Below are 26,869 nucleotides of genomic sequence, written 5' to 3' on the forward strand. Positions count from 1 at the left end.
ACTCTCAGATCTGTTAGTCAAAACACTAATCTGCTCTAAAGAAGAATAAAGTCAAATGATTTGCAGGTAATCAGATGCACCTTGAAACCATAATAAATAGGATGCATCCTTAAATATTGCATGGTTTCTTCTACATAAATAAAGTGCGAAATAAAAACTAGATCATAAAAAGTAAGGAGATAGATCTTTTGTAAAAGGGATAGGGACCAAGAGATGGAGGGAGGGAGGGAGAAGGAGAGGGGAAAGAATGTGAGAAGAATGAAGATGTATTATGTCCAGGGACCAACTCCCCATGAGGTATTGTATGCATGACCTCATGCAAAATTAAAAACTGAAAAAAATCAAATTGTAGCTCTCCCTTTTTTTTTTTTTTTTTTTTTTTTTTTTTTTTTTGGTATCGGGGATCAAATCACAACCTCGTGCTTGCCAGGCAGTCGCTTTATGTCGCTAAGCTAAATCCCCAGCTATAAAATCAAATTGCAAACTTCCAACTTGGAGTCTTTCTGTGGGAATGTTGCCATATTAAAAAAATGTGAACTTTATAGTGATAAATACCTGAAAAGTGTAGCAAAGCATTATTTAACACTATTTAGTAATTAAAAAGCTATGGTTCCAATAATTTTTCTTGGATTCTTAACACTGTTTTTTTTTTTTTCCTAAGTGTGTTCTCTTTACCATATCCATGTATATTTAAGAGGGAGAATAATGTCAAAAATTGGCAAATATTTAATGAACTGCAGAGAGGCATATTCAGGCCCTTCCTAAGCTATTGGAAGAAGAAGTAATATCAAGATTCCTCCCTTTTCTCCTGAGGAGAGATTCCTGAGAGAGGTTTGGCCATGTCACCCTGGAGGTGAATTCTATGCTTTAACTTTCATAAAGGACCCTAGGAGAGGGCATATGTAGGGAAAAATATTTAATAAATACAGTTGGTTTTTCTTTATGTTCATCCATCTTGAATCTTCGGTCTCTTTTATACTTAATTTGCTTTGTTTAGTATTGTTTGATGACTGAAATTTTGTCCAAAAAATCCTTTAAAATATTTTTGGGTATTGAAGGTCTTCATTCATTATTCCAGGAAGCATGCACTAATCTATACTGTGCAAGATAACACCTGCTTAGATCAAGCCGTACTCCCATGGAAGTGAATTTTTTCACTGAACTTGGCTGGTCACAAAAATTAGCCATAGAACCTCCACTCAGCCTTCAGAGCTTTCTTGAGCTCGAGAATTGCTATTTTACGATGAGCTGCATTTAAACTGGCTCCAGATGTCTGGAATTTTTATTTAAATGATCGCATGATTTGGCTAGCTCTATGAGCATAATCTCCCTAATTTAAGATCAATTGATTGGTAAGCTTAATTACATCTCCTTAAACCCTTTGCCATGTAAAGTTTATTCTTTATTATTTTTTTGTTTGTTTTCACTCAAGAGACATCGGGGTAACAAAGTAGCATTCTTGGGATTCATACCATAGCTAGCTACAACATCTCCGCAGTCCCTGGGGAGCACCCCTGGCATGGTTTTAACCTCCTGTTCTCTGCATTTATGTTCTCATCCTGAATCCCGATTTTGTTAAAGCATCATTCATATGCACCTGGATGTGCAATTAAGAGAACTCACTGGATCTATCCGTGGGTCATCATTTTGCAGTCTACACTCACGTGCATTCTGTACTCACATGCATGAGTCAATGACAGTTTTAAAATAAAGAGAATAATATTGAAAATACTTTTTGCAAACTCTGTGATCCTTGAATTTACACACTCGCTATTATAGTTTCCCTTTTCCATGAATGCTTAAAATTAATCACCCACTACATGTAGTAGACACAGGAAAATAATTGATTCAAGCCAAAAGAAATTTTCATATCCTCAAGTTTTAGGCAATGAGCTTCGCATACTGAACCATAAAAGGAAATTATTTTCAAGGCACTGGAAAAGGCTTTGAGTTACGCTGTTCAGAGGAAGACTTTTGATCACACATTCTAAGGAAAGCCAAGTAGCCTGGGTGTCCAGAACAATCCACACTCTCAAGAGAGGCACCTGTGTGTAGCGCAGCTTGGAAAGTTTTCATTCTTGCCAGGTAGAGCGTTTTAGAGTGGCCATCCCCTAATGCTCCTGGCTCCAGAAAGGTGCCCCAAGCGTATTCTCTGTCTGAGGCTGGGTCATCCCAGATATAAATCCGGAGCCAAGGACTCAAGTGCAAGTGATTTATTAAAGCAGTACTCCCAGGGGAAGCAGGAAATGGAGGGTAAAATGGGGAAGGAGATGAGCCAACAAAAGGGCCATTTCAGGCGAAAACCCAAGCTCAGCTGAATTGTAGAAAAAGCCGTGGAGCAGAAACTGCAGGTCTGTTCGTCATGTTTCCTGGCAAAGGCGCTGGCTTTGTCCATCTTTACCCATCTGGCTGGGGTCACTCCATGAAAACACATACCCCTGGGCCTTTTCAGCTTGCTCACCACAAGGGCAAAGCAGTTCTTATAACCCAAAGCAATCCAGTGAGAAGAGTCAGAAGCAAAACACACAGAAGCTGGAGCACACATGGATAAAAGAGACGAAGGCATCTGGCCGGGTACCAACTGGGCACCACTGTGGTTCTCACCTCAATAGGTCTCTTGGTGACTAAAGCCCAGGTATTTCTCAGCCCACGGCCCTGCCTTTCACCCCACGGTTCTTCTCTTGATTTCCCTGCTGCTTTTTGTGGTAGTTTAGGCAGGGAAGTGAAGACACACATCACTGCTACAAATTATCCTAGCTAATGAAAATAAATATAGGTATAAAGAAATGCTGGCTGTTAGGACAAATTCAGAACATTATGACACAGCAGTTGTGGGTATTTTCAAGGAACTCCAAGCAAAGTGATGTGGAAGACCATGTGCTGTGTCAGATAAAAGAGCCTGGCTTTGCAGTCCTGAGGCTCTACCTAGAGAGCAGGCTTCTGCGATGGCATTTGTGAACTATGTCTGGTGCTACTCCTTGGTGACGATGGAAAAGTTGACTTTATGAATGTTACTCTAGAGTTGATAGCTGGTGAATCAAACTTATCCATATAGCTTCTTCCCAGAACCTCCGGGTAAGATCTCAGGACAGCTGACACTGAACTTTTTCATAATTTGTTACAGTGCATTCGAATTCCAACATGGTCTCCACTGAAGTGCTGTTACTAAGTCATAATTTTCCAAAGGCTAAGGCAACAAATGACACGAACTTGCTGGATTTCAACAATAGAAACTTATTTTCTTTCATTTTTAAAGGCCTGAAAGCCGAAATCGGTGTTAAGTGAAGACACCAGCAGGCCTGAGTTCCTTCTAGAGAATCCAGAGATGCACCATCCCTTAGGTCTTCCCCCTCTGTTGGCTGTTGGATTTCTTTGTTTGGTGGCCACATCACTCCAGTCTGTCCCAGTCTTCACATGTCTCCATCCTCTTCTTCATCTTTATTTCTTCTTCCTTGCCTTTTCCTCTTCCCCCTCCTCCGTCTCTCTCTTCCTGCCTCCTTTTTCCTGTCTCTTATACTCTTATACTGATGTGAGCCATTGCAGATAGAGCCCATATCGATAATCTGCCCATCTCTATATCCATAATAGAATCACATCTGCGAAAGACCCTTTTTTGTCGTATAAGATTTCATGCACAGATTCCAGGAGTTTGCTCATGGATATATTTTGGAGGGCCAACTTTTTCTGGCTGCACCAAAACTTTCTGAATATTATACTGCAGATTGAAAATAAATAGGACCAAATATGACTATTTTAGGGGATGGTATAAAATAGTAGAACCTATAAAACACGTTACATAGAATCTAGAACAGAGTTGGTATCCAAAGAATGAGAATTATTACCACTTACCAGGAAATCTCTGATCACTGTGGTCAATAATGTTGAAACCACACAAGTATTGAAAGCTCAAAGTGAAATATATTCAATTCTTCCAACATAAATGTCTGTTGGAAACTCATTTTTCCTTAATCTCTGGAAGATCTTAATTTAAAACAAGATAACACTTGATTCTGGAAGTTGTCCATTGATCAGCTGTTTTAGGGAATTATCAAATAATTGATGCATTATTACTATTGTAACTCAGCTGGATTCCTCTATATTTTGCAAATGTTCAATCATTCTGCTACATGCAACCAGGACATGCATATCTAAGCAAGACACAATCTGTGACTTGCAAACCAGCAGAAGGACAAGTGTTTCCTTGAAACATTTGCTCTATAGAGCATATACCATCAAAAATGAATCTAGTATTCATTCAGTTTTTCTCCATATTATGAGATCTATATTCAGACTTGAGAACAAACATCATCAACAAGAAAAACTCCAAGTATTACAGGGTATTATCAAGTTAATGGTCAGTGAAAAAAATAATACTCACAAATTTTCTGAGGTGTGCATTTTCTATAGATTCACAAATATGCACGGTTCCTAGGAAAATGCACATGAAAAGTATATACATAGCATCACAAATCCTACACCCCTGTTTCTCTGTATCTCTGTGTCTTACAGCATTGCACTGATTATAACTCAGAGAGAAAAATTGTCACCTGGACCCTCCTTGAATCTTTGGAGGCATTTTCTGAAAGCTCAAGAGTCTCCAGTAATGTGACAGCTGTGATTTTTTGTTTTTTCTTTAAATACTTTTTATACCATAAACCATACTTGTGATATTGCTGCCTAAGTGGGAAGTAGGGCTTTAAAACAACAGTGCAGCCTCATAACACCAAACAAAATAGATAGTGGCCCACGAATCCTCTGAAGGGAGACAAAACGTTAGCTATAGTACCAAAAAATTGTTCCAAGATTTTTGCTTTCTTTTCTTTCTTTCTCTCTTTCTCTTTTTCTTTCTCTCACTCTCATCTATCTTTCATTTGTTCTTTCTCCATTTCTTTTTCGAGTGTTCTTTTTATATTTATTTCTGCAATTAAACTTGCATACGTAGTTTTGTGATAAGTTAACCTGAATTACTTCTGTTAACCCTCAAAATATTAATACATGTGCCAACCTAGGTTTTTCTTTGTCAGCATTATCTTATATTCCGCGGGTATACCTAAGAGGTTATAGCCAACTGGGACTGCGGAGAAAAGGAAATAGAATTAAAATTTGTGTCAATATTTTTGTTTAAGTTACAGAAAGCTTTGTCTTTTACAGAGAAGCCCAACTGCCAGTGAAAGCAACTGGCAAAATGGCAGAGGTGCTGGGAAGGCATTGTTTATTAACATTTGAACTATGATTCTTTGAATCTGGTGAGATGGAAATACTTTACCTTTCACATTCTTCACTAACATTTCATACAATGGATCTAAGTAACTATATTTGATGCTCAAAAATAGTCTTTATGTTTATATTTATAGAACATGCAACTTCCAGGTGTAATTTCAAAACAGTGTTGCTATACAATTCATTAGATTGATATAGTAGACAGTATTATTTGCATTATTCTGCTTGATTCATGACTGCAACAACACAGATACTTCATGCATTGTAGAAAAGTTTTAGAAATAGTGACATATAGGTGGACATAATTCATACTTTCCCTGTTTGAAAAACAAAATAAAACACTAGGAATAATTTATTGCTTTTTTTTCTTCCTTTATTATCCTCTATCTAGACACAAATTCAAGATAAAAGAGGAGCATGTAAAGTGTAACAGAGATGACCTGGTAGTCTTAGGGCAAGTGTCTATGTCCTGCCGGGTTAAAAGTGTCCCATAAGTTTTGCTAACTGCCCCCGCCAATTTACGGATAATGATGATAAGAGAAAGGAAAGTTTGGGGCTATAAACAGAACCATAAAAGTACTGCTTTCCATTCACTAAAAGGTTTCAGGTTTCAAGCTCCCCTTGTTTGGTTTACTCTTTGGTTATAGATCTACCTGTAAAGATGTCATTAAGGGAGAAATTAAAAGAGGTATGAGGTGTCAAAATTCATCTTGTGAAACATGTTTCTCTTATGAAATGGATGCTTTTCTTATTCGAGAGAAGGAAAACCATTTTAGAACTTGTTCATTTTGCTTCTCCTTTGTTTGAACAAAGATTTAGTTGATGCAATATTTACAAATTGTGTCTTTAGTATCAAATACAGCTTAATTCTGTTGTAGAGAAATTGTAATTTCACAACCAATGTAGAAGTGAATAAATTTTAGTCACAGGTACATGACACCTGCCTTCTGTTCCTTTTCTCTAAAACAACGGTGTCTAGAAACATGCTCAATAGCCATAAAGTTTTCCATTCAATTTACAAAGAAAAAAACCCAGAAAATATTCCAACCATAATTTCAGATTTGAGTACTTGCTGCAGCAGCAGTGAATTTTAAAAGGTGACAAGTTACATAATGAGTCGGCTGTGATGATTGCACCTGGCCCTGGAAGGTTGCCATGCCATGAGAAGAGAGCGTCAGCTCACTTGCCCTGGTGAACAACAGGCTGGGGCCGCCTTTGCACACTTGACAAGCTGCTCCTGTTATTAGAGCAATAGATTTAGCTGCTCCAGCTGTATATGCCATTGTTCATTCTCTCATACTTTTTCCACTGTATACGATGTTTTTCTCAGCTAGGCAAGAGTACTTGGGTTTTGCTTCTATTTAGAAACTTATACATGGAGGGATTATTGAGTATTCAATTATAGCTGCATTGTAAGTAGTTGGGATCTGATCCTAATTGAGTTAAATGTAAATCAATAGAGTTTCCAATGTGGGAAATAGGGCAAGCTGGAGTTCAATGCTGAACGACCAGCTAAGCGGCTACTATTATAACTCATGCCTAAATCAATAAGTAGTATTACATTTCTTTTTCTTTTTGCTAACTCCATTTTGTATCTGGAACTGAGGCATTTACAGCAGCTTGTTGACATAAAGATTCGTATTATTTTGCAAACCTGTAGATTACAGGCCAAATAGGAACACTTGAAGTGCAAAAATGATGAACAGAAGTGCTCAGGAATTTTTTTAAATCTAAAGAGGTGACTGAAGAGATAGTGGACAAACAGAGGGGTTCTCTGGCATTGGGTGTTCCAATTATGCTGCACGGTGGCAGAAGGAGAAAATTAATCCATAATGTCATGATTACAAAGCAGGGAGGTTTAGGCTTCAAGGAGAAGATAACCAGACAAACCAGTTCTTAAGAGGGTGGCTGATTGGCTGTTTTGCTAAAGATAAATGTTTCCTCTTCCAAATATTCTGGGGGAAAAAAAGTAGACTAATAGCAAGAAGTGTAGTGATTTGCACATTATCCAAGCCATTGAGTTATTCCTGCCTGTCCTCATTCTGGTTCTTGATTTGTAGGCCAGCTCTGCTCTGCAGCTGGAGCAAATTATATCAGCAGAAGTGCTGATGTGACCACAAGTTGACAAAAGGACATGATTTCTAGTAGCAAAAAAGCAACTAGATTTTATGAAATTGTATCTAATAATGTTGTTTAACTCATGGATCCTGCATCTGACGCCTGCTTTTTATCCAGTCCTTTCAGCGGCCTTTTGTTAACAGTCACTTAGAAGAGGAAATAAAATGTAGCCATTGAAATAAAAATTGCTCTACTCTTTTTAATAGCTCAGCTGCAGGCTCTATTGTTTTATTTAATGGATTGTATAACTGAAGTCTCTCCTCCTGATGATTCCCATTTGGCTTCTGAGTCCCAAAACTCTGTCAGAATCTTGGGGGTTCCAGAAGGTGTCTGGTGTATGGCTTGTTCAGAATACAAGTAGATAGCAAGAGCAGTAGTGTTCTTTAAAATGCAATTCCTGCTACCGATTCAATAGTACTACGAGCAAAACACGGAGGTTTCTTTTCTCATCAAAACAAAGCATGATTAGACAGTCCCTAGACTCAACAACTCTAGTTCGGGATACACTGGAAGTTTCTTTGGCTTAAATTCAGAGACAAGAAAGCTTGGAGACAGGAGGGGGTGCAAAAGAAAATAGAAGGTCTACAATAAACAATTGTTTTAATTTCACAATCAATATGCTGTCTTCTCAGGCAGAGAGGTTATCTGAGCTTTGGAGTTTGCAGTAGGTCTCTCCCCTGCCTATGCAATGCAGATACAGATAGTGAACCTGAGAATCACTGGGTTTCATTTATTGTCATCCTAAACAGTGCCACCTGAGTAGTATACTTGGAAATATTTAATATTTTTAGGTTCTTCAAAAAAGTTAAAATGTGTCAGATTGCTGATGGGAGCATTACAGGTGACTTAAAAGTATATATTTTGTGTTTGCTTTTCTAAGATAAATTATAATATGTGTGTATTCAAAAGATCAAAGGTATAAAAATTCCCTCCTACGTAAGAAAGGTGCTATAAAATATCAAGAAAAGGATCATCCCTCTGATTTACCCTTAGTTGTATATCAAATATAAATGAATTGTAAAGTGTATTTGATTCAGATAAATGGTTAGGGTATGGTTGTTGAAGAATCCTGCAGAAAGCTTTCCAGTTCATTTCTGTACCACCTGGATATTTTCCATCAAAGCAGGTTCAATGTTTTAGATAGACACAGAGAAAGATTTGTTAAATCATGAATTCCTAAGAATCCTTTCAGCTGATAAAGATACACAATGTACAAAGCCATTACAACAAATCATCTAGTAAAACTTGTTAAGGATATAATTGAGATACACATAATCATTAACCTTGGAACAGACTGGAAATCTGTTAATGAATCATATCAATATCGTCTCCACTGATCCATAATAATTTGAAAGAAATGAAAAATTTAACAGTTACTGTATGTGAGGTTATCGTGGGCTGCAATTAGCTAGCCTCCAGGAGATTATGTTACCTAGTTACCAGAAGGTGAGCGTAATTCCTGGAGATCTTCATGAGAGATTGTCATCAAAACAGATGCCAGGCCTGGAAGTGGGTCAGTAAAAGAGATTTGGTTTGCACCAAACCTGGTTTATTTTTCTGTCATTTCCTTCTATATATCCTTGTTAAGATATGTCAAACTCCCAGTTAAAATGAATATACTGCTTTGAAAAGACATTGCAATTTATTTTGTCAGTTAAAGAAATGATTATCCCTTTTAATAACAGTGCACATCTAGAGCTCACACAGCAAAAGGTCAAGGCAAAAATTCTTCATTTGGGAATAGAATAAAATATGAGTTTCCTGCTACAAGCAAGGGAATTTGTTTATGAAAATATTTTTACACAACCTCCCTCAGTTTAAGTTCCAGTGTGGTCATCATTGGCAGTGAAATTACATAAAAGTGCAATAGAGATGAATGCATGTTCGGCATCTATTGCACCTCACATTTTTACATCCCCTATTCTGTAAGTAGCATGTATCAAATAGTGTGGAGATAAACCCAGAATGAATATATATATATATATATATATATATATATATATATATATATATATATTTCATGTAAATCTTAGAAGAAACAATCTTGATATGTGAAGTTCCATAGAAAAATCTCAATTTGGGGGAGATATAAAAAGAAATATTGCCATTCTCTAGGGAATCAGTAAATAAAACGGAGAACAGAATTTTTTTAAAAAATGCATGTAAAATATATGCATATGGAAATGTTAAGAGCCTTATTTTATAATGCCAAGGAGGGCACAAGATAAAAACTGTTGTCATTTGTTTCCAGGGAAAGCAGTCGGTGAGACCAGGCACAGTAGGATAGTTAGTTAGCTACCACATGTAAAGCTGAGAGCAGATGGTTCCGTTGATATAGAGCGCAGGAATGTGCGTGTTTATGCGGGTGCGTTTTTGTACGTGTGCGTGTGGAAGCCAGCAAGGAGTTTGACACTGATGTACTCCATCAAGTCCAGTTATAAAGAACAAGTAGATAGAACAACATTCTGTGCATCTGGCAGCCTAACTAGCTCTGTCAATCTGTGGATACTGCTGACATTGTACTATAAGCTCCGATTCCATCTGTGTTGTTTATTTTGAGCTGGATTTACTGCACACTATGTGAATTGATGATGGCTAGAAGGTCCAAAAGATTCCGAGTCTGTTTAAAGTTCCAAGGTGTCAAATTACACAGGCTTGTGTCACGAACATTATGAAAGGGTAAGTGGAGAGGCAAACTGATTTCAGTATTTGTTAGACGTCCAAGAAAAATTGCTGAAAATATAGATGAAGAAGGTTTATGAAAACATCTAAAGAGTACATATGAACTCCTGCAATCAAATGTTTCCTTTTCAAGTTGCATTGTGTCATTTTAAAAAATTCAAAATATGTACAAACAAATAGACAAGTCGTATCAGCTCTCCACTCTGAGGTTGTGACATGCTCATTATTCAAAACTTCCTGATCAGTTCCATATTAAATTCCCAGAATAAAGGAATGGACTTAGTGGGTGAGGCTGAGCCTGTCTTCTTTCCCAGTGGCTAGAACTGAGTGCGAAGTGGGCTCCTGTGCATTCACTATGAAGACAGCTTATCTCATCGCTTCACCACTTCACTTCTTTCATATAGTATTTCTAAATCGCTCTTCTGTGCAGCTTATTAAAGAGATCATGTTATCTTTAGCAACAAATCATTAAGCGTGTAATATACATCTATATGAGAAAACAATACTGTTTGATCTAGGTCATCTACATCAAGGCTTTTGTTTATTTTAATTTTTAATATAAAGTGCAGTTGGATGCTCTGTCTATATGTTACTGGAACATTCTTATGTAAAGGGAGGAAAAAGATTTAATAATTCAGGTATTATGTCTGCATCATTTAATCCACACTGGTTGTTCTTGCCTGTGTATATGGTGAACACCCTGGATCAGAATTTTCTTATCCACACATGATATAAACTAGACTGTATGTAGTTGGCTTATAGTCATGGTATGAAAAAATAATTTTTCATATGGTATAAAGATCTCAGTTCATGCTTTCAATCCCATTCATTTATTGATTGATTATATCTATGAGTACAAACACAAATTATTATAGTATATTTTGTACTTTAAAAAGAACAAATTTAATCAGCCTGATTTGTCAGTAGGACTTTAAAACGAATCTATGAAAGTAGTTCATTTGCTTGGTGATTTTTTAATATTCATTTATTTGATTCATGGTAATGTAAGATATACAAATGTGTAATATGTAATTCATATTCTCTAGAAACTTAAGTATCTGGCTGATCACAAATGTCAGATAATGAGCTCTCACTTCTCATCTCTCTGTCTCTGTCTCTTTCTCCACATGCACATTGATACATGGTATCAATTGAAAGTAGAATAATGATAAAAAATAAACTAAAAGTAAGTTGGAAAACATTTCCTTTCTTTGCCAGTTAAAACCGTAATGGGGGACTTCCTCTCCATTTGGTACAGCACCCATCTTCTCAAGTTCAAGAGATGCTGTCCTCCCTGCCGAGAGATAGTGCAAAGAGGGTGGATGTAATTTATGCAGGTCACATAGCCACAAGGAATCAAAATCTTATTTCAATTTATCTTTAAGGACATATATTGAACCATGCGTAGTGTTTGGCACTAAGGTGAATAAAATGAAAAGCCTGTTTCGAGAACTGTACAGACATATAAGGAATTTTTAAAAAGTTTAATGTGAGCATAATGCGATCAGTACTAAAATAGATACATGCACAGAGAAAGATGAAAACAGTGAAGCACCCAGCTCAGAAATCAAATGGAGCCAGACAGAGAAGGAGCAGGTGTCAGGCTTCCAAGACAGCACAAGCACAAGCACTTAGCTAGTGACAGGAGCCATGGGGTGAAAGGAATGCAGCTCTGGCAGTACCCAGGTCACTTCTGCAAGCTGGCAAGGGGAGCACATGGAAGACAACGATGCCTTTGGGCTGAAGGAATGAGGAAAGCTTAGGCTGACTTGTGAAATTTGAACAGGTTTTGAATACACACTTAAAGTAATGACTGAGTATTGCAGCTGAATAGGAAAAACTGCATATCACTTCATGACATGACACCAATGCAGCACATAGAAGGGTATGCAGACCAATATGGTACATCTGCCAACTTTCAGTTTGCTGATCTGCTTGTGTCTTAGGTAACTTTCTTACTGGTGAGACAGAAAGAGGAAAGGTTTATTTAGCTCACATTTTATAGAGGTTTCATTGTGTAATCGGTTGGCTCTAAGGCAGAATGGATGGGAAGTGGGGCATCGTAGACTGGAAGCATTCATGCAGGCAGAAGTCAGCAAGCAGTAAGCCTCCCTTTCCTGGTTATTCCATTAAAGCTATGAACCTTTTGGGAGGTGCTACCCATGCGATCAGTACCTTTATCTTTGTCAGATATGGAGCCTAGATGCCTCCATACCCAGATCTATGCTAAACTAATTTAGTTATCATTCACTTTTAATCTCCAAATTATACACCCTCATCCAGTGTCACACTCTCATGATCTAGCCGCCTTGCAAAAGCCCCAACTATGGCTCATAAGGCTTTGGGTGGACATCTAGATACAAGCCATAACAGCTTTTCAAGTTGGATCTTGTGAACACATATCACTGATCCATATCTAAAGTCCTAAATTCCAACATGACAGCATCTTCTTGGTCCTGAAGGTTTTATTCAGTCATCTCCATTATCTATACTGAGTTGGGAAAAGCAAAAAGGAAGAAGGGAAAAGATGGAAACAAAGCTGTTATGGTTTGTGTCTAGATGCCCCCTCAAAGCTGCATGCTGTCATAGATGGGACTTTTTCAGAGGTAGCTAGAATGTGACTGATTCATAGCATAAAGCTAGGGTTAAGGGTGCTGAGGTTAAGGGTGGGTGGCTGTTAAATCAGTCCACTGACTAGACTGGCATCTAATCCTGGTAGACTGAGTACAATATAAGGGACAAAGAAGGCTTGTCTTGCTTCTTTTGCTACCTTGTGGGTGCCATGAACTGTTCTTGGCAATGTCCCTCTGCTAAGTCACCCTACCTAGGAGTCAGATAATTATGGACTGAAATCTCTACAAAGTGTGAATCAAATAGCTTTGCCCCTTTAATTCTGGATGTTGGGAATTTTGTCTCAGCCACAAGAGAACAGTAACTAAGACAAAGCTTTTGCAAATGAGGACATAAGAGGACTGAAAGGAGGGAAATGGAATGGGAAAACTTTAAGGTATAGTAGGTATAGATACAAATTCCTTATGATGAATAGGATCAGTGTGTATGACAAATATATACTAATAAGAAATAAATTTTAAAAAGAAAGCAGGTAATGTTAGCCTTCCTGGGAAAAAAAGGAAAACTTTTAATCTCTTCATCCTCTACTTCATCTCTCTCATCCAGATGAATTTAATTTCTGTCTCTTGTGGACTCCCTAACTTCTCACTTTCATTTCTCATCTTGCCCCAAAAATCTTACCTAGTTTTATTTTTGTATCACTTTCCTGGAACAATATCAAGGCTGGATCAATTTACCCTTATCTCTGTAGCTCTTTTTCCTTTTATTTAAAGAACAGTTTTCATGTCAGTTCCTCTCTATGCCAGCTACTGTCTCCCTCTGCTTCATTACCCATTCACGGAGGAAATGGAAGCCAGCATTCAAGAGTTACATGCAAAGGGACATCAGCACCTACCACTTCCAGCTCTTCCCAGAGCAAATATAGATATATTATTCCCTCAAACATAGGCCAGTCCTGTTGTTTGTGCTCTAGAATTCCCTTTTTTCTCTTTAGAATTCCCTTTTTCCTCTTTCCTCTTAGATTCTCAAGAACCTTATTTTCTTGACGTTCTTATTTCCCCCTCCCTATTTTTTCCCTGCTGAATCACGTTTTTACTTGTTTTAACTTTTCTCTAAAATGTTACCAACATTTACCTAAGTCTACTTTTAAAAACAAACCAACATCCTTATTTCTAAGTTATTCATTAGCTACTGACCTCTATTCATTGCTTGCGTAAGTATTCTTGAAAAAGTGGCCTAGGTCCCTTTTCCTAACCTTCCTCCAGTTTCTGTATCTTCCTCAACCCACTGCAATCTAGAAACCATCTCCAGGAATGTTCTGACCCTGCCCTTGTTAATGTCATTAGTGAATGTCTCACTTCTAGGTCCCTAATGAGCACTCCAACATTATTTTGCTTGTCACACTTGCTAACGCTGAGTGATCCCTGCGGGTTGAACATGGTTTCCTTGGTTTAAGGACACCACACTCATTATCTTTGGAGACTCTTATTTTGCTGCCAGTTACTGCACATTAGTATCTTTAGTGTTAGCTCTTAGGCCATTGGCTCTTGTCATTTATACATTTTATCCAAGGAAATCACTGAGACACTTAATTATCATTTATATGCTAGTAGCATTATTTATAGTTACATGTGGAAGAATCCAATCTGAGGAATAAATCCTCAACTAATGCTTTTTTGATGAATTTTAGTCATTTGTATGTACTTAAATAATTTTTCATCTCTACCTGGAGATCCTCCAGTTATCTGAGAGGCCACATATCCAAAAATGGATATATTGTCTCCTCTTCTTTTTCCACCCAAATTTAAGATTACTCAAATTCATGACCTCTTTTCCCCTTTCCTAATGATATTATTCTAGTCCAAACTAAGACAAATGAAGGGACCTTGTCATTTTTGATGGCAATAATCTGTAAAAAACACAATCAAGATGGGTGCACCACACAACCAAATTAACCACTATGTACTTGTAATTAAATTGGAACAGTTGAATGAGCCTAAATACTAAATTTTCAAAGCCCAAATCATAAGAAACAAATACTTAAAACTAGTGAAATACAGTGTATGTATCACCTTTATATTCATACGCCTACCTCTCAGCATTGTGAACTTCTGCAGAATTGCTCATCAATTAATATTTCTTCAGTGAATTCATCTGTTTGATGTTTCATGCCATAGAAAAGTGAAAAGCACTACAGGGTTCTTAACCAAGTCATTCAAAAATGATCATAAATTTCCTATAACTTATTCTGAAGAGCTGATGAAATAAGTGTGTCAAAACTGTCCCTACTTATATCTGATGGAATTGAAGATTCCCTTAGAACCTGATAATAATAAAGGGCATTCAGACATTTTTATCCAGCATTAAAATGGAATACCAGACATTACAATAACTGGATATGTTAGCGTTGTATAAAATCAAAGCTGTGTTCTACAGCCTTCATTTTAGTGCCAAACATTAATATTCAGGGGGAAATGATTTTTGACTCTTCCTACACCCTTGAATGGAAATCTGTTTTGTATGTCCTGATAATGAATGATAGGCTCTTCTTTAGCAATATTAATTTTCTTTTTTTTTTCCTCTTTGCTTCCCAAGCAGTAAATATAGACTAGCATGCTGATAGAAAATGGTAAGTCTAGCATATCCTGCAGTGATATTTTAGGCTTAGAACAAATAGGAATACAATTTTTCAAAGGTCTCACCCTCTTTTTACTGTAAAATAAGCAAATGTACATAAAGGTATAGAAAATAAGTGTGTATGTCATAGAATTATAATAAAGCAAACTTCATGTAATGATGTCTGGGTTACAAAATAGAACTTAGCCACCAACCCTACCCAATTATTACACTTTCCATTCCCCATAAACAAACCAGCGTCCTTGTGCATATGATAATATAGTTCTTTCATTTCTTTATCATTTCACTGCCTGAAAATGTGTCACTAGGTAATATGTGTCAATTTCATCTGTTTTGAACTTTAGATAATGGAATTATAGAGCATGTATTTCTTTTGTGTAATTTCTTTCACTTAATATTAGGGTTTTGAAGTTTATGTTGCTAGCAATGGCTATAGTTGATGTTAATAGCTTGTTAGTAAAATATTATTGAATATGCCTTACTTTATTTTTTCATTTTATTTCTGATTGCTGATGAATATTTTGACTATTTAAGATTTTTAATTTTGTGAAGAGAATGATATTCATTTGTGTGTGTGCATTTAGCATACCTAAACATGCTTTTTATTAAGTTGTATAACAGGAAGCAAATTTATGATCTGAAAGTAAGTGTATGTTCAACCTTACACAAGGAGAACAAGAAAAATAAAAAGGACTATAAAACTGGTTGAAAATGTATAAATTATTTTATTTTTCAAATTTCTTAAATTCTTCAAATGAATTCCATTATTGCATATTTCAGAAGGAAATAACTGAATAGTTTGGTTGAAATTTCCTTGAGAAATACAAATGAAGTAACAATGCCTAAAATGGATTAGTGAATATTCATACTTTCTTTTAATAAAAACATATATATTTCTCAGAAAAATGAAAGAAATCATCAATGACATTCATTTAAATTCTTAAGAAATAAGCAGAAATAGCTTCAGTAGCAATTCAAAGTTTATATTTGTATTTTATGAATGTCACATTCCTCTTGCAGTGTCATGAAGACTGAAAATCTTATTCAACATGCAATTAAACAAATCTTGTCTCAGTATATTAAAAACAGACTCTTAAACTATAACTTACACTTTTTTATTATCATAAAAGTTTAAGCATGGGAAATGCTGTAGTGAAAACAGTAAATCAAATCAACTCTCTGACCTGGGAACTAGGCTCTCCTGAAATGGAAAAGTAAGTCCCCATGCTTTGATTTACCATGAAACAAAATCTGCTCCCTCAAATTACATTAGAGTTTTTGGAAGCAGTTTATGAAACATTTACAAAGAAATATTGTGTATATATGTGTGAGATGTTCAGAAGTGTATTTTTCCTATAAATAAAAAAGAGAGAAAACAAATAAAAAAAAAAAAAACTTTTTTGGAACATTTCCTTGGGTCCCACTAGCTGAGAAAGTTTGCACTGGGATAGAAAATTCCACCAAGAAAAGTTGATTTTCTCTGTTTTCACAGAGGCCACAGCCTGAAAGAAAACTCAGAGTCATCACCATCATCAAACATACAATGAAGGAGAGAGAAAGGCACCCAAAAATGGCCTAAGTCAAGCCCAAAATGATGAAAAAGTTAGGTCAGAGAGTAAAGGATACGATGCATTTTGGGAAAATGAAGAACAACTTAGAAATGAGGAAAAAATGGCATGAAGGCTGGTAATTTTAAAGTCTTTAAAGTAGGTCAAATATAGGTTGAAATCCTTCATTCAATGTAATAGTTGTATGACTTTGATTAATCATCTACTTCCCAGTTTCTCTCCAGTAGAATGAGCATAGCAAAACTTAAAGTAAGATTTTGCAAGAACAATCTGAGATAATGTTTATAAGGCATATGCAAACATTCCTCCCAAAGTCAGTAGCAGCATTTGTAGCCGAAGCAAACATTTTGGATGGCAAGGGCTCATGTGAGAGAAGCCTATGAGGAGATAAGCAATTTAAGTCATCAGAAGTATTTGAGCCACATTAAGAAATTCAATACTTATGCTGAGAACAGCTCTATGCCTCAAAAAGGATATGCACATTATAGGAGGAATGGCTGGAAGAGGGAAAGAGGTAAGAATATCTGGAAGGACTGAATGCAGTTAGTGACTGAAACTTCCTCTGCATATCTAAACAACTGACTGTGTGGGAATGTATATGCATATCTGCATATTTCTACCATTATCTGAAGATTCTTTAGTTTTCAAGTCAAAAGGGGAAATGAAAATGTTTTGGGCCAGCAGTGGGTTATGGAATGAGCCCACAGAGACGAGGAGTTCTGCTGTGAAGTTTGCTGCTGGTGTGGATGGACCAACAGATGCAGGACACTCCAGAGCTTAGGTGTTAACCACAGGTGCAGGTAGGAAACAGCAGACCAAGCCTTGCTCTCCACAGCCATTTGGTACAACCCTCGTGGACCCTGTGAAATCAATTTTCACAGCTTGTTTGAGAGACAGGGTTGTGTAGAAAACAATGTTGTGCAGTATTGAGAGATGGCAAATAGACCTTAAAGCAAAACTTCTATTGTTGGAAATGGAGAAGCTAACGATATAGTAAATGCTTTAATTCATGAGTAAGGTACCATAATCAAAACTTTTAAATACTAACTAGTATATCTTTGAATACATCAAGTAAATATTTGATGTCAAAGTAGATCTCTTTATTTTTAGAACAAGTATGTAAAATCATAGGTAAGGCCATAAAATATTTTAATAACAAAAAATTAGATTCCCTTTAATAAAATGTCTGTGAAGAACATTTAGCAAACCATGTGTTCACCTCTATAGTTTATATGTTCTGTTCAGGCACACACCAAACATATTTATAGTATAAACAAAGTCCTGGCAAATTCCATAGAAACAATAGCACACAGACTCAAGGTTTCACAACCTCAAATTACATAACCACTAAAGTGCTAAAATTCACTACATTTAGAAATAAACAAAACCAACAGTATATAAAAATTTTTATATCATGTATTTGAAACATTCATAGTTCCAAGAAAATTTTATAATGGATATTAGAAAATACTTAGATCTAACTAATAGTAAAGCATATTTAAAATCTTACAAGGTGTGATAACATCAGGGAAGAAATTACACAAAAAGGAGTCTATAGCTTTTAATATCTATCTTAGAATAAAATTTGAAAATCAATCATCTAATGTAAGTTGGCAAAAAAGTGTAAAAAACTAAAATTAAGTAAAAGAATAGGAATATGGAACTATACAGCTAAGAAATCAAATAGTAAATTAAAAAATAGTATATTAAAAAGTCAAAAATTGAGTTGCTCAAAGAAAAATTTCCAAGTACTAGTAAACTATACCTGCTTCTTTACCTTATACTAGGTGTCCTGGAACTCTCTGTAAAGCAAAAGGAATAAAAGTTTTAGGAGACAAAACCAAATTATCATAGTTACCAGATGACATGATTATCTATGTGGAATTTCAAAAGAGCGATTATTGGAATTAAAGAGTTTGATATGTTGCCGTATGAAAATACAGCATCCTAAACTCAAAAACATGGAGATTCAATATGGCAAATTTGTCAACACTGTACAAATAGATTTATGTCTTCAATGAAAATTTAATCACAACCTCAACAGAATTTTTTTTGTAGGAAATGAAAAGTGTTTCTTAAATTTAGATGGGAAAGGAAGGAGAAAATATAGCCAAGGAATTTATAAGTTTGAGCAGCGTGGGAGGGATCACTCCACTGGATGTCCTCATTTATGGTAAATTATTGTGGTAAACTTATGATATTAAGAAAAGAATTAAAATACATCAATAGAAGTGAGTGAAGAGCTAAACTCATCCATACATAGCAACATGATATAAATCATGCAACCGGTGACAAGTACTTTCCAATTATTTAAAAATTATTTCCAATTATTTAAAAATCTGTTGTCTGTATCGCATCATATACAATAATTTCAGCTGTGTTAAAATCTTAAATGCCAAAGACTTTTTAACAATTTTACAAGAAATTATAGGACATGTTTGGCTTATGACTTCTGGAGGGAGTAAAGCTTTCTTAAATAAGATAGGAAACTATTTAAATTCACCTAATTTGCATTAAAATGTAGGGGTTACTTTAAAGAAAACAAAGAAAAACCTTCTTTATTAATTAAAAAATTACAAAACGTGCAAAAAAGGTCCAAAACTACTAGAATAAAATCTGCACATTTATTGCTGAAAAATATCAATACATACTTATAAAGAACTTCTGAAAGTCACTAAGAAATGTTAAACAAACTAATAGGAAAATGGACAAAAATACAAGCACATATATTTCACAGAAGAGAAAACAGATGGCCAAAAATAAATAAAAATTATATTCACTTACATTAAATTTCTGAAATATTAAAATTAAACTGCAACAAAATACTATTTTATACTCATCATAATGACAAAAATAAATGTCTTAAAGTATGTCAAAAATAAATGTCTTAAAAGTGTTGGCCAAGATTTGAAGCAATAGAAACTCTTAAACTCCGTAAGATGGAGTTTAGTACACTGCAAATTCCCTTGGCATTAAGTAGCAAAGTTTAAAATATGTATGTGTCACAATCTAGAAAATCCACTTTTAGATGTTAATAAGACTCTTGGTCAAGAGGATTGACTGAATGGCATAGAGGCTTTGTAATAATAAAAGAAAACTAAAACCCATAACCAATGGTAAAGAATTTAACAATAAATGACTGCATACTCATGAAATGTTTTAATACATAAATTTTAGGTTAACTATCTGTAGCAATACTGATAAATATTGCATCATAGCATTGTGTAAAACAAAGCATGCTGTTAACGACAGTACATATGTGTTATAGCTTACATCTGGAGGGCCCCACAAACCTAGTGTGCTCACAGCTGGAGCTTTCTGGCGGTGACCAGATCACGGGGGTGTGGGCATCATCAATGGATTAGTCCACTGATGAGCTCACAGCTGACTTACAGTTAGGAGATGGGATCTGGGTGGACAAGGCAGGTCACTGGGGCCTCACCCAGAAGGGTTTACTCTTCCCTGCTCCTGTCTTCACATTCCCCCTCACAGTCTCTCAGCTACTTCTTCTCTGCCAGGCCTGTTACTGTGTTGTCCTGGATTGGACTCATCCAACCATTGACTGGAACCTTTACAAATTGTGTCAAAATAAAACTTTCCTCTTTAATTTGTGGGCATCAAGTATTGTGTCTCAGCAGTAGAAAATAACAGCATTAGAATACAGTATTTATAGAGTTCAAAGACAGGCAGATTTATGTATATAGTTAGGGCATAGATATGATGAAGAACAAGAAACTGATTAATACAAAATTTAGAATAGTAATTAGCTCCAGAGAAGAAAAGGAACATTAGCATGCTATATAGATAAGCACTAAGTGAAATGAACAAAAAAGTCACAATGACTTTTATGTCTTCATTTGAGTGATTAGTTCACCGGTGTCAATTTTATGATTTTGCAGTATTTTTTTGCATTACAGATGCATACTGTCCATACTTACAACTGTCTTAAGAAGTCCAATGGCCAGAATTTGCTGATCTGTAAGTGGTGAGGAGAAAAAGACAGCAAAGAACTTGTGTCACAGTGCTGATCTGAGCCAGGGTGGATGCTGCTGCTATTTCATGATGGGAAAAATAGGGGCAGGACAGACTGATTTTGGACAGATGTAAGAGCAGGATAGTGAGGAACAGGGTTGGGAGTCATTTACATTCAGATAACTAACTTCAGCTTGGTGAAATGCTGTGGAAGGAATTGTAATATAAGACTGACTAGAGTGAGCAGTCTCCAGGGCTTAGCCAGAGAGCTCTGGAAATCATTGGCATGTGGACTGTCCCTGAGGCTGCCACCATGGATGACAGGGCCTGGGATGTGGGCAGAAGTGACATGGTACAGGAGGGGAGTAGAGAGCTGGGACACTTTTTCAGATGTTATGTGTCTGAGCTTCCAGGGACTATCATCTCAGAAAGTAGAGGCTTCGTAGACTCTTTAAGTTCCTTTGCAGGTCCTTTGGTTTTAGGATATGAGGCCAAGTGGAATGGGGAGATGGGTTTCAGGAGTGTTTACAACTTCCGGATTAAAGTTGGTGGCAAGAAACCCCATTTGGTGGCAAAGGCTGATCCTCAACAAGTCTCTCAAATCCAGAGCTTAGTGAATTCAAACACGCTGCACTCCCACTCCCAGGCTGGATCTTGGGAAGCACTTCCATTGGGAACCAGCGGTGGAGAGGTACCCAAGGCAGCAATGTACATGGGCTTTAGGGTCAGGAAGACAAATCACAAGGAAGCGAGCTCTGCAAAACCCAGAATGAGTGAACAGAATGGAGAAAAACACAGGGAAAAAAATATATGGAGATTTTATCAGTCAATCAGGGGATTGGATGATTATCTCTCTTCCAAAAGAGCACACATGTGTTACAGTTGGAAGCCCTGTCTCTTCCAGGTTGGTGACTGCATCACAATCTTCAGCTTCTGCATGGGCAAAGGAACAGCAGTTCAAGATCATTGCTTGCAGATTTATTGCCTACTCTGACTTTCCCTTTGGACCTTGTAAGTTTCACTCCCTATCTTACATGTCTGCCTTTTGACAGAGGCATTCATAGTTTGTCCCTAACCCTAGTTAGAGGCCACACTGTTCTGAATGAAACCTAACTCATTTTTTTGCTAGTTCAAAATGTTATAAAGCACAAGTGTGTCTGGGTTAGAAAAGAACAGTGAACTCGTTTTTTCTCTAACCATGGCAGTTTTGATTGATTGCATTTACAAACTGGTTAAAATCTGCAATCTGCAATCAAATAGTGAAAGTCTGGAAGGCTTAGAGAAATACAAAGGCAAATAAAATTATTTGCTAGTATAATGAATCCTTTAATACTAAGTTATATGTAATATTAAGAAGAAATTATGAACATCACATACAAAATATACAAATAGACTCATAGAATCTTATTAGAATGGAAATTCTCTTAATGAAATATCAGGCCCAGTTACCTTCCACTGATGCCACAAGGAATTCGCTAAAGGTCAGTCATTCTTTTTGAGGTCTTCACAGTAGCTGTGGTCATAGCCATATCTTTGATTTTGGCTATCTGAATGTCATAATTGATGCCAAAATCATGAACACTAGATCAGTACCTTGGTTTCATATTTGATGCCATATGAAAGTACTTATCTATTTTTTAGGTGTCCTTAGTGTTCCTGACTCCTTTTGTTTATTTGACCCTTTTCCCCATAAAAAGTCAAACCTGGAGGTCTTCATAAATTCACTCCAGAATCTACCATTGGCTGAAATACATTAGACAGACGGAGAAAGAGCTGATGCTACTCAACAGGTTATGTCCAGCGTTGGTTCCTCACAAGAAGGAAGCAACTCATTGGTTAAATCATTAGATAAAAATCATACACAAATAAGAAAAGCAGATGTAATCCAAGAGAGTTTAGAGAGTTCAAATTCAATGAATAATAGACAAATAATGCGACTATTCATTTGAAAAGGAAAAGAAATAACCCATAGGGGAAAATGCAGAGGAGTTATATTAGCAACATAGTTGGGACTGCCTTAAGCTTATAACAGGTGGGGAAACATCAGACCGTGGAGGGAGGAGAATCCCTTTGAACTACTTATAGATGGTGACCTCAAATGCTGATAAAGTCAGGAGACAACCTTAGCTTTAATGCAGCTGCTCTCTGGCATCATTAATGGCACGAGAATGGATCTGGGAATTGGTAAAATAGTAACAGCTAAACCAACAGTTAAAAAAATAGAAATTTCCAAGTCATTAAGCCTACCCATCAATTATACAAGGCAGATATCTTCTGGTGGGAAATGAAAAGACAAGAAATCACACCTCACATCAGCTTCAACAACTCTGGCTTTAAACCTACTTATCTTTTAAATAAAAAAATCCATTTTATTTATATATAATTGATGTTCAAAATTGTGTATGAAATGGTACACAGCAAGCTGTCATGATATACACATAAATTGTGAGATGGTTTCAGCCATAAAGTTAATTAATGTATCTATTACTACACATGGTACCTATTTTTCTTTTTATGAGATGATCATTTAAAATTTGCTCCCAGTAAATTTCAAGTAGGCCACAGCCATGGTCACTGAACTGCATTTTAGGTCTTGAGACCACAGGATTTAATCCTGGGGTAGTGCAGGTCCTACATCCTGACACAGAACCACTTTAGGAGATGGCTTAGTTCTCTCTTTCCTCCATAAACCCTCTCCCTAGCTGTGTAAGATGCCCACTCTGGGAAGATGAAATTGTCCTATGAGGTTTTCAGTGTTCAAATACTGAAAAGAAAATCTCTCTCCCTCAATTTTTAGTTACTAATACTTACTTATGTGAATATTGTCGACTAAGGAAAAATATGAGAAAATACTCCTCATCTTTGATTCTGAAACTCCACTCATCACATAACTATCTGTTGGGATGGGCTAGAAACTAGTCTGAGCCCAGTGTGTGGAGATTGGTTGTAAACAAGCTAATCATCTGGGGAAGTATTTGGACCAAGACCTAATCCCTTTGTCCAAAAAATCTACTGAAAGAGTTTTGGTCCAGGCCAGACACTGTAGCAGGAAAAGCCTCAGCCAGAACCAAGGAGCTCCTATCTCCCCCACCCCTAGGGATTTACCTATGGTGCCAAAAGAATACCAATGGGCTGCCTGTGCATCCCTAATGCCCCTCAGGCACCACCCCTAACCTAAGCTACATGTATGCCTCCACTCCACGTGTTCCATGGAGAGATCACAGACCCTGGGGGAGATGCCATGCCCCAGGGGATCGGGGATGTCTCTCCCCGCATTCTCAAAATAAAAGTCATTTATGTTTCATACTTCTTATCTTTTCAGCTGCCGCCGGTCCCCCACAGTTCTATCATCTACCACGCTCTCAAATGCTGCCGTGGATCACACACTGAGGATCGTTGCCACAAATCAGTTAATCGCTTCACTTAGTGGGTTTCTTTCCCAGGAGAGGGGATTGTGTGTTTCTTCTATGTGTGTTTCTTCTCGCAGTCTGTGATGGGTGGCTTCCACCTCTGCACTGGACTGAGGCACTTCCATTCTGTCCCACACAGCTGTCTCTAACATGGTTAGCATTTTAGTAAAGGAAACAGCATCCACACAAGTGTTGAGTAATCCTGTCTCTAAGAAATGGAGAGAGCAGATACAGACAGCTTGCTCACTAGAGGTGAAACAGTGGTGTCCAACAGAATCTGTTTCTCCCCTTTGTCAACGCTTCCCCGAGAGACCTCAGGTGCTGTTTCTCTCTCCTTAAGTGTCCTGCACCAGCATGGCAAACTTGGGAAGATGTAAGAGAACTAGGTCTGTAGATGATCTAAACCCGGCACCTGCTCACAACACAGCCCAGTAGATATGTGTTGGTTTTGTGCTTTTCTCTCTATCTCTGTCTTTATCTCTGTCTCTGCCTGTGTCTGTCTGTCTGTCTCTCTTTCTCTCTCTCTTTCTTTCTCTCTCTCCTGCCCTCCTTCTCTCCTGTATCTATCTATATAAAATGGATTTTCCTGTGTTGTCCAAGTTGGCCTTGAATTTAGGATCAGGCTTCTACCTCAGTCTTCCCAGGCATTTGGGTCACAGGTACATCCCACTATGTTGAATTATGTCACTTTAAATGCTTTCGTAGAGTATAAGCAAATTTCCTTCAAAATTTTCCTACATTTCTGTGGGAACAAAATGGGGTGCCAATATATAAAGGTGCTAGGCATTGTCCTGGTTCCTTAGTAAAGTTTTCTTACTCCTCACAATAATTCTTATGAAATAGGTATCATCATTCTCATTTTAGAAATGTAAGTAACATATAGATGGATTAAGTCAGTTCATACAATTGCATGGCTTAAAAGCAAATAAACTGAGATTTGAGGATCATTGGTCACTATTTTGCACCATAATTTGCAGCACTTTCTAATTTCTTAAATTGAAAATTATTTCAGTTATTATGATTATATTTCTAAAGTTTTTCCTATCTTAAAAAGTAGGAAATCTCCTGTTTGTATTAAAGAATCATTTATCCTTCCCTAAATACAGAGGCTGCAGAAGCTGGTGTGGCCTTTTGTGTTATTTTTCTCATAGTACTCATTGCCAATCTAGATCAATTACAGGTGACAATGTCCATATTTCCCATAAAAGTGGGTCTACAGTTCATTTGTCCCATGGTTCAAATGACCCTCGTTATTTAAAATAACAGAAAACTCTACAAGGTACCATTCATGTGCTAACACCAAATTATTCCATTTTAGAAAAATTTAAAATACTTCCTAAAAATGTGGCATCACTAGAGCATAATACAAACATGAAAGAAAACTACTTTTATACTTCTGTTTTCATTAAAAAGATTAGTAATTAAACCCATTGCAAATTAATAAGACCTTCCCTGAGACTGAGAGCATCTTCAGTTTCTTAACTCGCTGAGAAATGCAGGAAAGTGGTATTACACACCCGCTCTGTGTTCAGTATCAAGGGCATTGATACTTTGGAAAGCAAATTGGTGATCTAAAGACACTATCTCCACCTTCATAAAATGTGAAGATGTATGACCAACCACTCCAATATTCTAAATATCTGCATTAATTGTAGTTATAGAAAAGCTACAGCCATCTTGTGAAAACTTTGAATTTACTTTAAAATTTTAATAAGGTTAATGCACTGATAAATACAAATATGACCTTTTAGCATTATAAATTCATATATTAATTGTGCAACTCGATCATAAAAATAAGGGTTTTTTTTTCATGGAATTTTCTTTTTTAAGGAAAGGTTTCAACTAGAGGTTCAAGTGTGTAATAGTGACCATGTAGAATCCAGTAACATCAGTAAAAAGAATAAACTGTTAAACACTTTGTACAATGCAGTGTCTACATTTGACTTAATTACAATATAATATATGTTTGAAAATCAAAGCAAATACGATTCTGCTTCTCATGTGTAGATATCCTTAAGTATGGTGATTCTTACTAGAAACTTCTAATCATTATTTAAAGTTAATATTTTCCTAATCAAACTGTTTTTGGCTTATTTTTTCTCTGGGCTCCAAACACTACTAAGCTTTCTCTCTTAACACAACTGCATCCTTCACCTCTTCAGACAAAAACAAAACATTATCATCAGAGTGTCAACTAATTTCCATGAAGAATTTGTAAAGATGTATGAAGATTATTTGTCCTGACTTTCTAAATGATAAAGCAGGCCACAGAGGTTAAAAACAGAACATTCTACAAGTGCTTCAAATCTCACCATATGAAAAAGAAATTGATTAAATACGTTCATTAAAATACTGGGACTATACTGTGGAAAACTATAAATAGGCACTTAAAAATACCTCTAGTTTTCTTGACTACATGAGAATCACTCATTTCCTTAAATCAGAACATTGCTTCCCTCTCATTTCCTTAAATCAGAACATTGCTTCCCTAGAGCAATGAAAAGAAAGAAAATTAAACTGAATATGAACATTGTTATGGCAATAAAATTGATCTGATTCTCCATAATATTTCTCTGATTTACATCATCAGGCTCAATGCAAGTGATTTTGCATACGCTAAAATTATTGGGGAAGTAGGAATGTATTTTGTGTGTCCTGTGTTTTCATACAGAAACTACCCTAGAAAAGAAG

General features: G+C 36.5%; 1 long non-coding RNA gene across 1 annotated transcript in view; it reads left to right on the forward strand.

The window, feature by feature from the left end:
* LOC134475277 (uncharacterized) overlaps positions 1-26,102 on the forward strand; it is a 431,885-nt gene extending 405,783 nt beyond the window's left edge. Inside the window, exons 3-4 of the long non-coding RNA XR_010046400.1 lie at positions 21,673-21,779; positions 24,091-26,102. This is a non-coding gene — a long non-coding RNA (uncharacterized LOC134475277). The remainder of the gene's footprint in view (positions 1-21,672; positions 21,780-24,090) is intronic.
* The last annotated feature ends 767 nt before the right edge of the window (positions 26,103-26,869 follow it).

This window comes from Cavia porcellus, unplaced genomic scaffold, assembly GCF_034190915.1.
Source record: "Cavia porcellus strain 051 isolate PalLab524CR breed Dunkin Hartley unplaced genomic scaffold, mCavPor4.1 scaffold_2, whole genome shotgun sequence".
Classification (NCBI taxonomy): Eukaryota; Metazoa; Chordata; class Mammalia; order Rodentia; family Caviidae; genus Cavia; species Cavia porcellus.